General features: G+C 36.9%; 1 long non-coding RNA gene across 1 annotated transcript in view; it reads left to right on the top strand.

Annotated features, from left to right (window-relative positions):
* Positions 1-6,699: 6,699 nt before the first annotated feature.
* Positions 6,700-15,513, top strand: part of LOC141581008 (uncharacterized) — a 181,610-nt gene continuing 172,796 nt past the window's right edge. Inside the window, exon 1 of the long non-coding RNA XR_012513407.1 lies at positions 6,700-7,507. This is a non-coding gene — a long non-coding RNA (uncharacterized LOC141581008). The remainder of the gene's footprint in view (positions 7,508-15,513) is intronic.

Genomic DNA, 15,513 nt, shown 5'->3' on the forward strand with positions numbered 1-15,513 from the left:
AGCAGGAAAAATAGAGATATCTCCATTGCTTCAGAAACGGCAGTTACTTTTTAATTGCCAAATTATGTTTATCTTTATAACTGAGTTTGAATAGGATTGTATCGTTGCTAGATACCTGCTGGTTCCCATTCTTCTTAAATTTTATGATTCCTGATAGTTTGATATTTAACTATTTGTATTTGTATTTTTAATATAATCACTCCTAGGTCTTTTTTTGGCATAATCCCAAACTGAAAATCTTTTAGCTGAAGTCCTAGTTAGCATATTTTTAAAAACCTCTCTACAGAAGAGTTAAGTTAGTATGTACATATGTGGTTCAGGCATAGTGTGTACATATGTGGTTCAGGCAAAGGGAAAAGTAATAAATGTTTTCTCATGGTATATGACTGCTCTTAGAAAATTAACATACATGCGGTAGATGTGTCTTGAGTAGTTATAGCAGCTCCTCTTCAGCTATGATTTTGTATATTAAATTATTCCTAAGTGATTTCCTAAATAACTATAGAGGTTTGAATGACTCATTTTTGCTCTTTAAATTACCTCTCATAACATTAGGAAATAAATTATTCTTATTACTGTTTCTTTTTTGTTGGTGCCATGTGGTGTGAAGAGACAGTGTGGGAGAATCAGACCAGGTTTGAATCTTTCTGACTACTTTGTATAAATTACATTGGAACTAGCTGCTAATTTTAACCTGTGCAGCAGTGAAGGCATGCTTATGCATAGAAGTGATTTTTAAGTTGGGTTGGGGTATCGTGTAACTGGCATAATTTTTAAATGTAGGGTCTTGTTTTTAGTCTCAGATTATGTTAACTAAACTCAAATACTGTTCTTTACTAATTGAGTTGCTGAGAGAATCGTCAGTTTGAATAAGTGCATCTTTTAACAAAATTGTTAAAGGATTTCTGCTTTTGGCAGAATCTGAAAACTGATTCATCTAGAATGAAAGACAGTGGAACAGGAATTGAATGTTGACAGTCAGCCTGTGTTGGAGTGGGGTGGGTGTGGTTTGAAAATGATACATGCTAATGACTTGCTAATCTGGAACAAATGAAGTGTTTGTTGGTTTAAAATACCTAATAGAGCTTATCTATAAAACACTTTATCTTTGTGCTTTACATTTGCAGGGTGTTAAAGGCTAAAAAGTGATTGTAATAAAACTCTTCCTGCCCTTTTGAAACTGATCCTTATTATCTCAAATTGTAACTTACAGGTTGCTGGCCTAGAAATATATCCTGGTAGTAAGTGTTCCCGGAGTGACAATGGACCCACCATTGCAAGGAAGGGCTCCTCATTAAGCTGAACATTGGCCAAGACACTGCTTTTTAAGGGTTGGAATGATTTCACCTAAGAAATTATGCTTGATACATTCCCATGCTGAGTCCTATTGTTTTCTGATTTTCAAAGGCCTAAATAGTATATAAATTCTAATAACTTCAATAGCTAATGATTCAAAGTCTTCTGCAAGAATGCTTTGTTGCCTGTAGATCTGCAGAAATGACGGAGGAATGCTGTGTCACGCTGTGCTACAGTGAATCAGCATAGCTTTTCTGCTCTATTTTTAGAATAGTGTGAAAAAAGCCAAGATTTTTTAAGAAGACAGTGTCACAGATCTTCTTAGGTGAGCATTGTCACTTCCCAAAATACCGTTGGTGAGTAACATCATAAAATGAAGGTTAGGGTGTTTTCTTGGTGAAAGCTAACAATTTTCTCTAACCTGCAAGAAAATGCCCAAGATGAAACGGAAAAGTATGCAGTATTTAGGAATTTTAGATAGAAAAACCAGACCTAATTTACTTTTTTTTCAGCATTAAAGTCTGATTAAGGATCTGAGTCTTCCTGCTTTTTTTAAAAAAAATCTATTTAAAAAAATTGCATTCTATTAAAAAAAAAAACAAAAGATTGCCAGACTGTGCTTGGGCATGGAGAAAGAGAAATTTGATAAAGCTGTAACATTATAGAATCTCAGGGAGAAAGAAACTTTCAAGGTCAGCTAGTTGAACTGTTCATTCAAAACCTTGAAATTGTGGTTTCTGTGGTCCTGCTGTTCCCTTCTTAACATGTGTGGCTTTCTATAAATGTATGGAATGAGGATGGGTGTATGATAGCAGGGGTGGCTCCGGCTGGCATCTGTTGAGGTTGGATGTGGGGAAATGCATGTACCAGGTTGAGGACTGTGTTTACTGGAGGCAATAGTGAAGTTTACTTCCGTTTTTTATTGATAGAAGGAAATGCCTCCCTGTCATCTGCCTTTCTCTGCAGCAAAGGTGAGCTAACTCACTGGATATTTGTGAACTTCAAAGCCATGACAGAACTCCATCTACTAAATCTCAATCATAGAGAATTAAGCACTGATGGAGGTCAGGAAAGTTTAAAGCAGTTTCAAGAGCAGTCCTTGTCATCCTTTAGGGTCTACTCCTGAAGAGCAAATTCTTTATTTCTTCACAGGTCTCAAGGGTGAAGTCAAGATGTCAGCTGGACAGTGCTCTGATTTGAAAGCTCAGTTGGAAGAACCTACTTCCAAACACATTCATGTCATTCGTTGACAGAATTAGTTTCTGTAGATTGTAGGACTGAGGTCTCTGTTTTCTTGTTGGCTATTTGCTGGGGCTTGCTCTCTGCTTCTAGAGGCTGCTCTCAGATTCTTACGCCGTCGTCCCCTCTGTCTCAGCAAAAGAGAACCTCCCTCAAGGCAAACCTCTCATTCTTTGAATCTCTCTGACTTCCTCTTTTGCAACCAGCTGGAGAAAACTGATCAGGAACCTTAATTACATTGCAAATTGCGATGCAAATTCCTTTTGCCATTACTTCAGGAAAGTAATCCCAGGGGGCTGGGATCATGTGGCTCATCTAGAATTTGCTGCTAGATTGGGAGTTAGTTTGAGGAAAGTAGCACTGTTTTGTCAATCTGTGCATCCTAGCTCCTAACACAGTGCTTACCAGATAGGAAATATCTGTTGAGTGGAGAAGATTCTAGGATGAAAAGAGTAAACAGAGTTAAAAATTCTTGATCCTGTATGAAGATCAGGAAACCTTGGCATAAAGAGCAAGACAGTCACTCACTGAGATTCAGAAGGAAAGGAATTTGTAAACTCCAGTTAGATGACAGTAGGAATCCTTGGCAGAAAAAAACTTGAAAGCTCTAACACACTGTAGAAATATGTATGTTTTAGTTGGGTTAGTTTGTATACTGAACTTTATTTGTCATAGTTTCTTTCTCTGGAAACTAAAGCACTTAACATTCAGACAGGTGGAAAGGCAGATGTAGCTGAAAGAGTAGGTCCGAGGAGCAGATTCCATGTCCACCTGCTAAAAGAGAGCTTTATACAAGACCTGACCTTTCTGAGCAAGTTAAAGGAAATTGTAAATGAACTGGTTTCTGCCTTTACACAAAACAGCCAGATGAAGAAGGAAAGGTTAAGTGAACTGGGGATCATGCAAACTGATGACAGCCTAATGTCATAAGTGATCTTTGTTAGAATTATGGGGATCCATTTCAAGTGGAATGAGAAAGTTTTGGCACATTTCTTTTCTGATCACAATGATATTAGATAGCAAAATACTATATTTTGCACATGTTGCCCCCAAAATCACTGTTGCCGATGTAGTTTGCTTTACATCTATATTTTCTATTTGTTTATTCTACTGGGCTTGAGTGAAGTGTAGATTTATTTCTGTTAGCAGATGTTGTACATCAAACACTCCTTTATAAGAAAGATTGTAAAAACATATGACATAGAAAATATGTGGAGATTTCTTATCTAAAAGCCTCGCTTTCTTAAATATATAGTTCTCTTGTAATAGGCCTGTTTGTAACTGTCTAGTGTAATTATACTTTAATCTGGCACTTCAAAGAGAAGGAAGAAAGGAAGGGAATGCAAGACAAGTGCATAAAATGCAATAGGTGTCACATGTACAGCCTTCTTAGAGTGTCTTCTTATCCCAATTACAGTGAGTCCAATTTTTATGCTAGATTTCCATAATAGTTGTCCTAAAATAAAAGCTTTTATGATTGGGAAGTTATCTGGCTAATCAGACTTATTATTGAGAATCTGAATGGGACGCATTTTCATGCTGAACTGTGTAATCATCAAAACAGCAATAGATAGCACAGCAGGTCTGAAAAAGAGATGAAATGTGAGCCACTGTGTACAAAGAGCATTTTCACTATTGCTGAATGAGAATGATTAAAAAGAAGATATTTTTCCTTCATTATAGGTGTTCTGATCATATTTCTTTCACAGTCAAAATGATTACCTATACAACCTATATCAGCTGTGTGTTTTTGGTATCGTATTGTTGAGACAGAGCTTTTAAAAATATATATTAAAAAAGTATAGTGACATTAATATGCCTAATGCTTAAAATTATAGAGTTAAATAATAAAATCAAATCTTGTTATTTTTTTCAAACCCATTATGGGCCATAGTGCCAATGTAGCATATGTGATTATCATAAGAACCCTCAATATTTTATCTTTTTAGTGTTTCAGAAAGAGTAGTACTCTTCTTGCCCGCTAAGTGTGGTTATGTTTGTTTCTTAAATTTGAAAAAAACAAACAAAAAAAACTGTTAGTTTTCAGATGCTATTAAATGTAGAAGGATATGTTAGATTTATTGTTTAATCATTAAAAGGTTTTTTTTTTTTTTACTTTTTAAAAATCCTTTTGCAAAGGGGTTTAAAAAGTAATGCTGATTAATTCTACATCAGCTTCAGCCAAATATTGATTTAAAAACCATTTGTTCTTTTCTTTTTCCCTCTAGATATGATGCCTCAAGATAAAGCCATTTATTCAACTTAAAAAAAATTGATTTTTCAATTGAATTTTCACTTTATCTTAGAGTTTAGATTTTGTATATTCTCTTGTAACTTTCTAGAGTATCAAGACAATATGGATAGGTCAGTGAAGTTAATACCATCCTTGTTCCTGTTTATAGCATGATAGTTTTTCAGAGTTTAATTCGATTTTAATTTAAATCTTAGCTAAATATTTTTATTCATGTGAATAGTTATTCGTGAATAGGCTTTATGTGTTCTTATTTAAGGTACAAAGAATAGATTCTTTTTCAGTGACGGAGAATCACACATCTCAGATGGTGTAGTGTAGGCAGTTTTGAGAGCGCCCTGGAGTGGTATGGATTTGGCATTTGAGATGAAAACACTGATGTGGAAAAAGGATGGTCTTCTGTATTGATTGAGTTACCCTGTGTCCTGTCTTTCTGGTCTTCCCTTAGTATGACATGAACATGGCAGGTAGCAAAATTCTGTACCTTAATTGAGTACATTTGAGCTTCTTCAGAAGTATCACCTTTCCTAGGTTTCTTGTTCTATCATTGTACCATAGATGTAAACATGAATGTTTTTTTAAAAACTGCCCAGAGAGCTTTTATCTCAAGTATATCCACCTTCCCTATAGTTGTAGAAGGATGGTGAAATATTTATTTTCTGGAGTTGGCTTTCGAGAGGGAGATGAATAAAGTTATGTATCAGATACTGGTAACCTCATGGGAGCAATACCACTTTTGTTTCTTTATAATTCAGTTTGCTGCTGTTATTTCTTCTCCTTTCTAGGAAAAATATTCCATGGGCTTCTGTGGAAATTAAGTTAAAATAAATTTGATGACTGGGCTTTAATGCAAATGTTATGCATGATGTTTTATCGTGTGATTTTTAAAAATGTGTATAGTATTTTTCAAGGTCTTTTATGTGTTAGTGTTCAAGTGAACATTCTCCTCTTTTGCCAGTTCTCATTATTAACAGAAAAATATATATCTTTTAAAAATAACAAACCAGACATAATATAATAATGCTCTGAAAATTGCTATTGCTGTTTTCCCTTAATACCTTGTGGTAAATTACGTCTGTACATACAGATCCACCTCATCCCTGTGTACCTGTGTTCTACCCCATTGCCAGTTTTTTCAGTTATAAGTGACAGAAACTCAGCTGCAGCAGGCCTTATGAAGATTAGTCCTAGAACTAAGAATTTGGAGGATGTGAACTGATTTTAGGCATGGTTGGTGGATCCATCTTTTTAGTTCAGGCTTCTCTGGCGTGGATGTCACTCTCAGGTTGGCTTTGTTCCTTGTGGTGCCAAGGGTGGCCTCAGCAGCCCCAGTTTTTATGGATTCAGAAGGAGAGAGAGACCCCTTTCTTCTAGCATCTGCTTGGCTCTGTCTATGTTTTCTACTTGTTTTTTTTTTTTTTTGACCACTCATACTATACAACCCAGAGGAATGGTGTCATCTGTTGCCATTAAATTGTATTTCCATTCTGCTAGAGTGGGAAGAACCTTGTAAATGATGCCTTCCAGGTGATGGAAGGGCAGTTTCTAGGGGAAAGGGGGCGGTTCTGTTGATAGAAGAAGGTGGAAGGACTGCTTTGCAGGCAAAAACATCATTGTTTGTTGTATATGCATGATTCATTACTTAACCTATACTCCAGTACTGATGGATATTCAAGTTTCCAGTTTTTCATTATTACAAATTATTTACTGTATTTTCACAGCTTTATTTTTCTGAAAATTACTTGTTCATCTTTTGCTTGTTGTTCTATTGGATTTGAGTTTTTTAATTGATTTATAGGAATTTTATGTAGTGTGGCTTTTAATCCTTTAATATTTAAACAAATGCATCTTTTATATAGATATAAAATTATATATGTAAGTAACATATTCTCATTTATAGAAATGTTTATACTTTCAAGTATGAAGTATTCTCTTGGACTGTCTGAGCTTGTGAACTTGGTTTATGGTATTTTATTTAATTTTTAATTGTAGTCATATCTAGTCTTCTGTGTCTTGTGACTTGTTTACATAGTCTTTATCTATCACAAGATTATTTAATGTTATCTTCTAGTGCCTTTATAATGTTGTTTAGATTTACATTTGTATTCCATCTGTAATTTGATTTTGTGTACTGTATGATATGGAACTATTTTCTATAAATGCCTCAGGAGTTCTTATCATACTGTCTATTGAAGAGTTGATTCTTTTCCGCATTTACCTGGAGTAATACTAAATTCCCATGTGTGCCTACTGTTGACCCTCTGGCCTAAATACTCCTGAACAGTATTTTACTTCCAGTTAAATGTGTATTCTGCTACAAGGATCCAAAGCACTAGCACCCTATCAAATTTGACCAGAAGGACTGTTTCCCAGACATCCTGAATATAGCAAGTTGTTTTTTCTGCTAACGACTGGGGGAAAATGTAGTCTTACTCTTACTCCATTCTTATTTCTAAAGGCTTCTTGGCTATTTTTGTTTTAAATCAGATTATATAATCTTTTTTGATATAATAAGTCACCAATTTTAAGTGATTCTCTGGGTCTTGACACATATATGCAGTCGTGTAACTATTACCTCCATAATGTTGAATGTTTGCATCACCTTCAAAAGTCCCCTTATTTTCTTTTGCAGGCAAATTCCTCCGCCCGTAGTTGGACCTAGCAACCGTTGATGTGCTTTCTGTTACTATAGTTTGAATTACACAGAAAAGAAGTGAGTCGGTATGTAGTCTTTTCTGTTGCTCTTACACTTTGCATGATGCTCTTAAAATGAATTCACCTATGTTGTTTCCTGTGTCAGTAGTTTGGTTTTTTTCTATTTGTCTGTTCATTCACCAGGTGACAGACCACTTGGGTTGTTCATAGTTTTTGGATATTTTGGATAAAGTTGCTAAGAATATTTGGGTAACAATTTTTATCTGACCATATATTTTATTTTTCTGAGGGTAAATTCTGGGCTATGTAGTAAGTGCACATTTATTTCATTATAAAGTTTCATATGGTTTTCCAAAGCGGCTGTCCTGTTGTGTAGTCCTACCAGCCATGCCTGAGAATTCTAGTTGCTTCCCGTCTTTGCCAGCACTTGCCATTGTCCGTCTCTTGTATCTTCAGTGTTCTATGGGTGGGTTGTGGTAGTTCATTTTGGTTTTAATTTGGATTTCTCTTACTCATGATGTTTAATATCTTTTCATGTGTATATTTGCCATTTATATCTCTGGTAACGTGTCTATTTAAGTCTTTTGTCTTTTTATATTGTCTCTAAATAAGGTTTTCTTGAGTCATCTTTTTCTTTTTGGAAGCAAGTATTTTATCAAATGTGTGTTTTTCAGATTTTTTTTTTTAGCAGTGTCTTTTGAGGAGCAGAAGTTTAAATTTTGATCAAGTTTCATTTATCGATTTTTTTTTTTTATGGTTTGTGCTTTTGACTTATCTGAAAAATCTGTTTCTTTTCCTCACTTCTTTTGGAATGAGAGCTTAAACATTTTTTTTTTTTGAGGAATTCATTTTATTTCTACTATTGGCTTATCAGCTCTACCTTATTTTTTATTTTGTTTTTTGAGATCAAGTCTCACTGTTGTCACCCAGGCTGGAGTGCAGTGGCACAGTCTCTGCTCATTGTAACCTCTGCTTCCTGGGTTCAAGTGATTCTCCTCCCTTAGGCTTCCAAGTGGCTGAGACTACAGGCAGGTACCGCCACACCCAGCTAATTTTTGTAGAGATGAAGTTTCACCATGTTGACTAAGCTGGTCTTGAACTCCTGACCTCAGGTGATTCACCTGCCTTGTCCTGCCAAAGTGCTGGGATTACAGGAGTAAGCCACCATGCCTGGCCCAGCTCTACCTTTTTTTAATTAAAAAAAAAAAAATTAGGTGTACTGTAGTGCAGTGGTTCTCAACTGCAGTCAGGTTTCTCTCTCACCTCCAGGACATTTGTCAGTGTCTGGAGACATATTTGATTGTCACCACTGGGGGTGAGTGTTTGTGGCATTTATTGGGTAGAGGTTAAGGGTCCCACTAAACACCTTACAGTGTGTAGGGCAACCCCCATAACAAGGGATTATCTGTCTCAAAATGTCAGTAGTACCGAGGTAGAAAAATTTTATTCTTGACAGGGCTTAGCAACTTTTTCTGTAAAGAACTAGGTATCACATATTTTAGGTTTTGTGTGACATAGATGATTTCACATTTCCTTTCCCTCCCACCTCTTCCAAAATGTAAAAACCATTCTTAGCTTCTGAACTGTAAAAAAAATAAGTCAGTAGGCTGCATGTAGCCTGCACCATCCTGCTTTAGGGTTTACAACATGCCTGTACTGCAAAGAATATTTTATCACCCTTTGTGTAAGGTTCATTTCCCACCTCCCGTTGTGCTGTTGTCCTACATTGTACTCTTTACATATGTTTATAAACTTCTCAAGAAGTGGCTATTTTTGTTTTAAACTATTATCCTTTAAAAAGCCTTAACTTTTTTATATATATATAGTTTTAATATAACGACCACTTCTGGTGCTCTTTATTCTTTTGTGAAGGCTTAAATTTCTATTTACTGTCTTATTCTATCTGAGTTACTTCATCATTTCTTTTGGTCAAGTTCTGCTGACAACTGAATTCTCCCAGCTTTTATTTGAAAAATGTCTTTAATTTTGAAAGATGACTTTCGCTGAGTAGAGAATCCCAAATTAACAGTTGATTTCAGTACTTTTAAGGACGTTCCTCCACTGTCATTTGGCTCACATGATTTCTGACAATGCCGCTGTCATATATCTTTTTCTCTTGGATGTTTTTTTCAGATTTTCATTTTATTACTGGTCAACAATTTCATTATCGTGTCTCTGTGTGGTTTTCTTCACTTTTATTCTTCAAGGAGTTTATTGTACTTCATCATATGAGTTTATTCCTTCATATTTTTCTTCTATTCCACCTTCTCTTTTCTCTTCTTTCTTGACTGTAATTACATACATGTTACTTTCTTTCATTTTTGTCCCAATGTCGTTGGTGCTATATTCATTCTTCTGTCACTTTTCTTTTTGGATAATTTCTAGTACCATGTTTCCAAGTTTGCTCATCTTTTCCTCTGCACTGTTTACACCACTGTTAATCCCGTTCAGTGAATTTTTTATTTCAGATAGTGTATTTTTCATTTCTGGATGGTTTTTATTATCTTTCTCTCTTGATCATGATCATGTTTTTCTCTTCTGACCACATTGAGTATATTTATAATAGCTATTTTAGTATCTTTATTTGCTCTTTTTATCACCTTTCTTGCCTCTGGCTCTGTTTCTATTGATTACTTTTTCTTATGGGTCATGTTTTTCCATTTCTTTGCTGGCTGGCTTCTGACTGGATGATGAATACTAAGAATTTTGTATTATTGGTGTGATTCGTTTTATTTCTTTAAGTGGTGTGGCTTTTTCGTGGAGTGCACTTGTTTGGGATGAGGTGGATCCTTTCATTGCTTGCGTGTAAGCTTCATTTGGGCACATGCAGAGCAGCTGGTAGTCTTGGGCTAATTTAGGCCCTCTCCCGTTTATTTATGTTTATTTTTCCCTATGTTTAAATTGTATTTATCATTGTGGTTATAAACCCATAAGGTTAAATTTGCCACCTTAACTATTTTGATGTTTACAGTTCAGCAATCTTAGTATATTTACATTGTTGTGCAACAGGTCTTCAGAGTTTCGGCTTGCAGAACTGAAACTATGCCCATTAGACACTAATTCTGTCTCCTCTGAACTCTGGCAACCATCTTCCAGCTTCTGTTTCTATGATTTTGACTTATTTAGATACCTCATGTGACTCCCCTTGATTTTAAAGACACTATCTGGTCCCTCGTGTATTATGCAGTCTTTTCACTCCGGCTGGTAGGAGCGAGACTTTTTCTGCTTATTCCTTCCTGGCGGCTCTTTCCTAGCCCCGGGTACTGTCTTCTCACACCATACAGATTAGAACACGAATAATCCTCTAGGGAACCCTCTGCAGGTTTCTCGTGCTCTCTGTCTTTGCATTTCCCTTATCTCCTGTGCTTTGCCTTACAAATTCTGGATGCCTTTTCCTCTGAAGTCTGACTCTGTCTCCCTGAATTAGTGAATCAGTTGGGCTTCATTTCCCCTCCCTGTACTGAGGCCTGGAAAGTGTCTTCAGATAGGAAGCTGGTAGAATTGTAGAATTTACGTTTTCTGTTTCCCTTCTTAGGTATCACAGTCCTGTGTTGCTTGTTACCTAATGTCCAGAAAACCAGTGTTTCATATATTTTGTCCAGTTTTCGAGTTATTTAAGGCAGGAGGGTAAATCTGATACCTGTTACTCAATCTTGACTGAAAGCTGAAGTTGTCTTGAGTCTTCAAGATTGGAATCATTTCCAAAAGAAGTGGAGGACTCTATTAGTAGCCAGTTGGTAACAGGTCAAGGTTCTAAGAGTTTCTCTGCCGCATTTCTGTATAAATATTAACTAAAATGGTTGGTGTTTGACCATAGAAACATTTGAGAACATTTAGATAAAGGGGAGTCTGGGCAGAGTGACCTCCCAGAACACTATCTTCCAGGTGAACACATTCACATCCCAGAATCTCAGGCAACCCAGATTCCATTTGCTTACATGAGAATTGTTTTCTGCACTCAGACCTGTTTGGGTGAAGTCACAGGTGATTGAAATAAAATCCTCCCTTACTAAAAATTTAGCATGTGAGTCCTCCATGCCTGTGCACTTCCAGAATTCAGCTGGTGCTGCCTTCAGGTCAGGAGAACTGACAACTTTCTCATGGAAATATTGGAAGTATTTTTTTGGTGTGTAGGTCTTTAAAGAACATTTTGAATAAAATTGGAACAATTTAGTAAGCTATTAAAAACTAATTAGAATCTTTGCATTATTTTTAGGGGAAGCAAAATACATTGTCATTTCTCATGAGTGTTACTGCATAATTAAATAATCTCTAATTTATAGTTGGCCCTTAGCTAGAGGCAGCTTTGTAGGTGATAGCTGCCAATATTTTCCATCAAGACTTTTAGGAACTCACATGCTGTTTTACTTTAGATTTCTCAAAACCTTTTGGAAGATGTTAGGCATACTACCATTGATGTTGCTTCCGATGGTTAATAAATATTCCTGCACTTAGCTTTTCTTTAGTGCTTATAAGGTACCAAATGAGCTGAGAGAAGCAGACACTTTAATACTTTGCGAAGTAATATTAAGCTTTACAGCACTAGAAATCTATTTAATTCCCTGTCATTGCTTCTAAAATGCATTTCAAATCTGTTGTGATTGGCAGAATGCTCAGAGTCACTGAAGAATTATTTTTGACTTGGTGTTTGTATCTAAAATTTTCTAGTGAGACAAATCCTCTCCAGTGCTGGAGGAAATTTTGGCTTTTCAGTGTACTATTAGGTTAGAGCTTACAGTTCCCTGAGGCCTTTTAGTCTTTGGGGCTTAGAAAGGCTAACAGGATTTCTTACTCCTTGTTTTTGGAAAGTCATAATGTCTTGGTCACAGTTTTTCTCTAAATCCCATTTTTTTTCTTTTAAATCATTTTTTTATTGAGCCAAGTCGCTGTAATTCTGTATTACATAGATGTTATCCCTTAATTTGAAAAGCAGAATCAACGGCTGTAATTCTTTTTTTAATCAGTATAAAATGCATATGTCCAGAATATAATTGACTAGTCAGTAATTGGCAAGGGAGGCTTCCACCAGGCCCTGTGGAATGTAATAACTAATTTGCTGATGGCATTATGCTGTTATGAGGGAAGAACACTATCACCTAAAAGCTTTTCTGGAGGAGGGGCCGATATGAGCTGGTAATGCTAGATGAGTGCTTACACTATAAAATTAACTGCATAATGTCATAGGGAAAGATCTCAGAACATTAAAGCAAATATTGACAATACAAAGCTAAATCATGTTCTCAAAATATAAATGTTGGTCTACAGATATTTCTCTGTAGTATTTATTACACCTTGAAGACTTTATAAAAGAGAGATCAGGTATGGACACTGGCATATTAATCCTGGAGTGAAAAGGTACATTTAACTCTTTTAATCCCAGAGTTCCCAAAACATAGTTGAACACAAGCCTCTTTTTTTTTTTCTGCTATTTTTTTAAGCTGCTATTCCTTAAAACCCTTTTTGAGAAACAACTTGGTCATGAGAAATTTTCTTACTTTTTCTGCGTCTAATCTATAAAGTGGCCAATGTCTATACCTCACAGGATTGTGTGGATAAAAATGCTTAACACTGTGCTGTGTATCACATAGGCTCAATAAATGGCAGCTTAAATTTTTTTTCGATGAATAATACATGCAATAAAGTGCACAAATCTTAAGTAAACTGCTTGATTAACGTGTGTGTGCGTGTGTGTGTGTGTGTGCGTGTGTGTGTGTGTGTACATACGTACCTGCCATATAACTACCAACCAGATTATGGCATAGAACCTCTCTAGCACACCAGATCTCCCTTGTGCCCCCTCCTAATCAGTAGCTCCTTATTATTAATTATTCTTTCTTCTCTTATTTGGAAGAAGTCATATAGATTCTGATCTTTGTAAGTCTGGCTTCTTTTATTCTGCGTTATACCTAAGAAATGCTCCCGTGTTGTTGTATTTAATAGTCCAGTCTATAAATGCACAATTATATATCCCTTCTCCTGTTGGTGGACATCTGCTTGGTTGCAGTGGGGCTATTATAAACAATGCTGCCATGAGCTCACTTCTCACAGTTATATCACTAGAATTGCTGAGTCATAGAGTTGGGTGTATGTTTGTTTAGTAAAGAGGCGATTTGCATGTTTCCCACCACCTAAAATGCCCCTCCGAGGAACACGCCAATCACTGCCAAGCCTTCCTTAATCACTGTAGGGTGACCAGCCCTCCTGGTTTGCACAAAGCTGAAGGGTTTCCTAGGTCATGAAAGTTTCAATGCTAACACAAGGAAAGTCCCAGACAAACCAGGACGAGCTGATCCCCCACCACCTGCCCTACCGTGTCCTCTCTCTCTCTGTCATGGTTTATCATTTAACTCTTAATGTGCAATAGTATGGACTTTTTTGGTAGGAGTCTCCTCACCTACAAAGGTTCCTTGGAACAGGAGCTAGATCTCATTACATCCTTCAATCTCCCACACACCCAGTTGAACGCCTTCTGCAAAGCACTGTCCAGATATGTCAATGGGGAATGCTCAGACCTTTTCCTAAGAATGTGAGTTAAGAGACTTAGATTAAGCAGCCTTTCTGTAGTGGACTGTAAGCATGTAAGCAAAGCTGTATTACTCCCATTTTTCAAATGAGAAAATATTCACAGATGGGTTTTCACATGTTCAAGGTCATATGACTAGTAGGTGGTAGAGGTCAGGAAAATAAATTTCATACAACTATAAATATTTAGAGTTCTGGGCTTTCTGCAGATATGGCCACCAGGCAATAATGTAACAGCTGTGAGGAAATTAGATCAAGGATTAGCAAACATTTCTTAACTTGACCACAGATTTTTAGGAAGGGGTTTGGGAGGACAGAGAATTTTAGAGGACTTTAGGAAACACTTCACTCCGCCATTTAAGCACATGTCTTCCCTTGGTTGGCTGTCTGGCCACAGTGTGGGATGTGTAGTGAAGCAGTAAGAGAGAGAGCTGAGAGTTAGTTTGAGATGGGGCTATAGAGAGTGTTGAATATGAGGCAAAATACATTGAACACAAGGGAATGATGGTGAAAGTATTCTAAAGAGACTTGGAGACTAAAGAGACTCAGGAGCACAGTGACTTGGGGAGACAACAAGAGGTCAAGTCTTCATTAGGAGTCCTCACTGTGGTCTCCAGGGGAGCCTGCAAGGAACCAAGCTGGAGAACACAGCAGCCATGAGGCCTCAGTCCAGCAATTGTACTGGAGAGTCTAAGATACTAAGTCAATCATCATTTTCTAAGAAATGTTTCACTTTTAATCTCAAAAGTAACCCAGGCTTTGTCATATCTAAGTTACTACACCAGTGTTTTGTTTTTTGTGCATTTTTTTCTTCGGGTTTGGCTTTTTAAATGATTACTATTATTATTACCATTTAATCCATTCTCAGAAATGCCAGTTTTCTTAAGAATTGGTCCCATAAACTTGTTCCACAGTTCCCATCCCCTGGGCAGAACTGGTGGTTTTAAATATAGTAGGGTAGATGGAAAACACAGGAAATTTTGGGGCAAATCTTGTCTCAGTGTACAATAATGAAGAACAACAGAGTTTTGGTGGCCAAGACACAGAGAGAAGGTGAGGGTCGACCAAGCAAAGGTTTCTTTGGCATTTCCCAAAGCGAACATGCTTTCAGAACTGGTTGCTTAAAGAGCTAGCCCTCTTGGAAGGTTATAAAGAAAGGAGTTCACAGTTTTCTGTGGGAAACAACTGAGCCTAGTGGATTTAGGGGCAGAACATCTGCCTTCAGGGCCTGTATTTGTTTCCTCCTGGCTATATGGCCTCCAGTAAACACACTCATATTTTCAGGACACTTTCTTTTCTTTTTGAGACAGAATTTCACTCTTGTTGCCCAGGCTGTAGTGCAATGGCGTGATTTCTGCTCACCTGCAACCTCCGCCTCCGAGGTTCAAGTGATTCTCCTACCTCAGCATCCCTGTTAGCTGGGATTACAGGTGCCCACCATCATGCCCAGCTAATTTTTTGTGTTTTTAGTATAGACGGGTTTTCACCCTGTTGGCCAGGCTGGTCTCAAACTCCTGACCTCAGGTGATCCACCCGCCTCGGCCTCTCAA

Source organism: Saimiri boliviensis, chromosome 14, assembly GCF_048565385.1.
Source record: "Saimiri boliviensis isolate mSaiBol1 chromosome 14, mSaiBol1.pri, whole genome shotgun sequence".
Classification (NCBI taxonomy): domain Eukaryota; kingdom Metazoa; phylum Chordata; class Mammalia; order Primates; family Cebidae; genus Saimiri; species Saimiri boliviensis.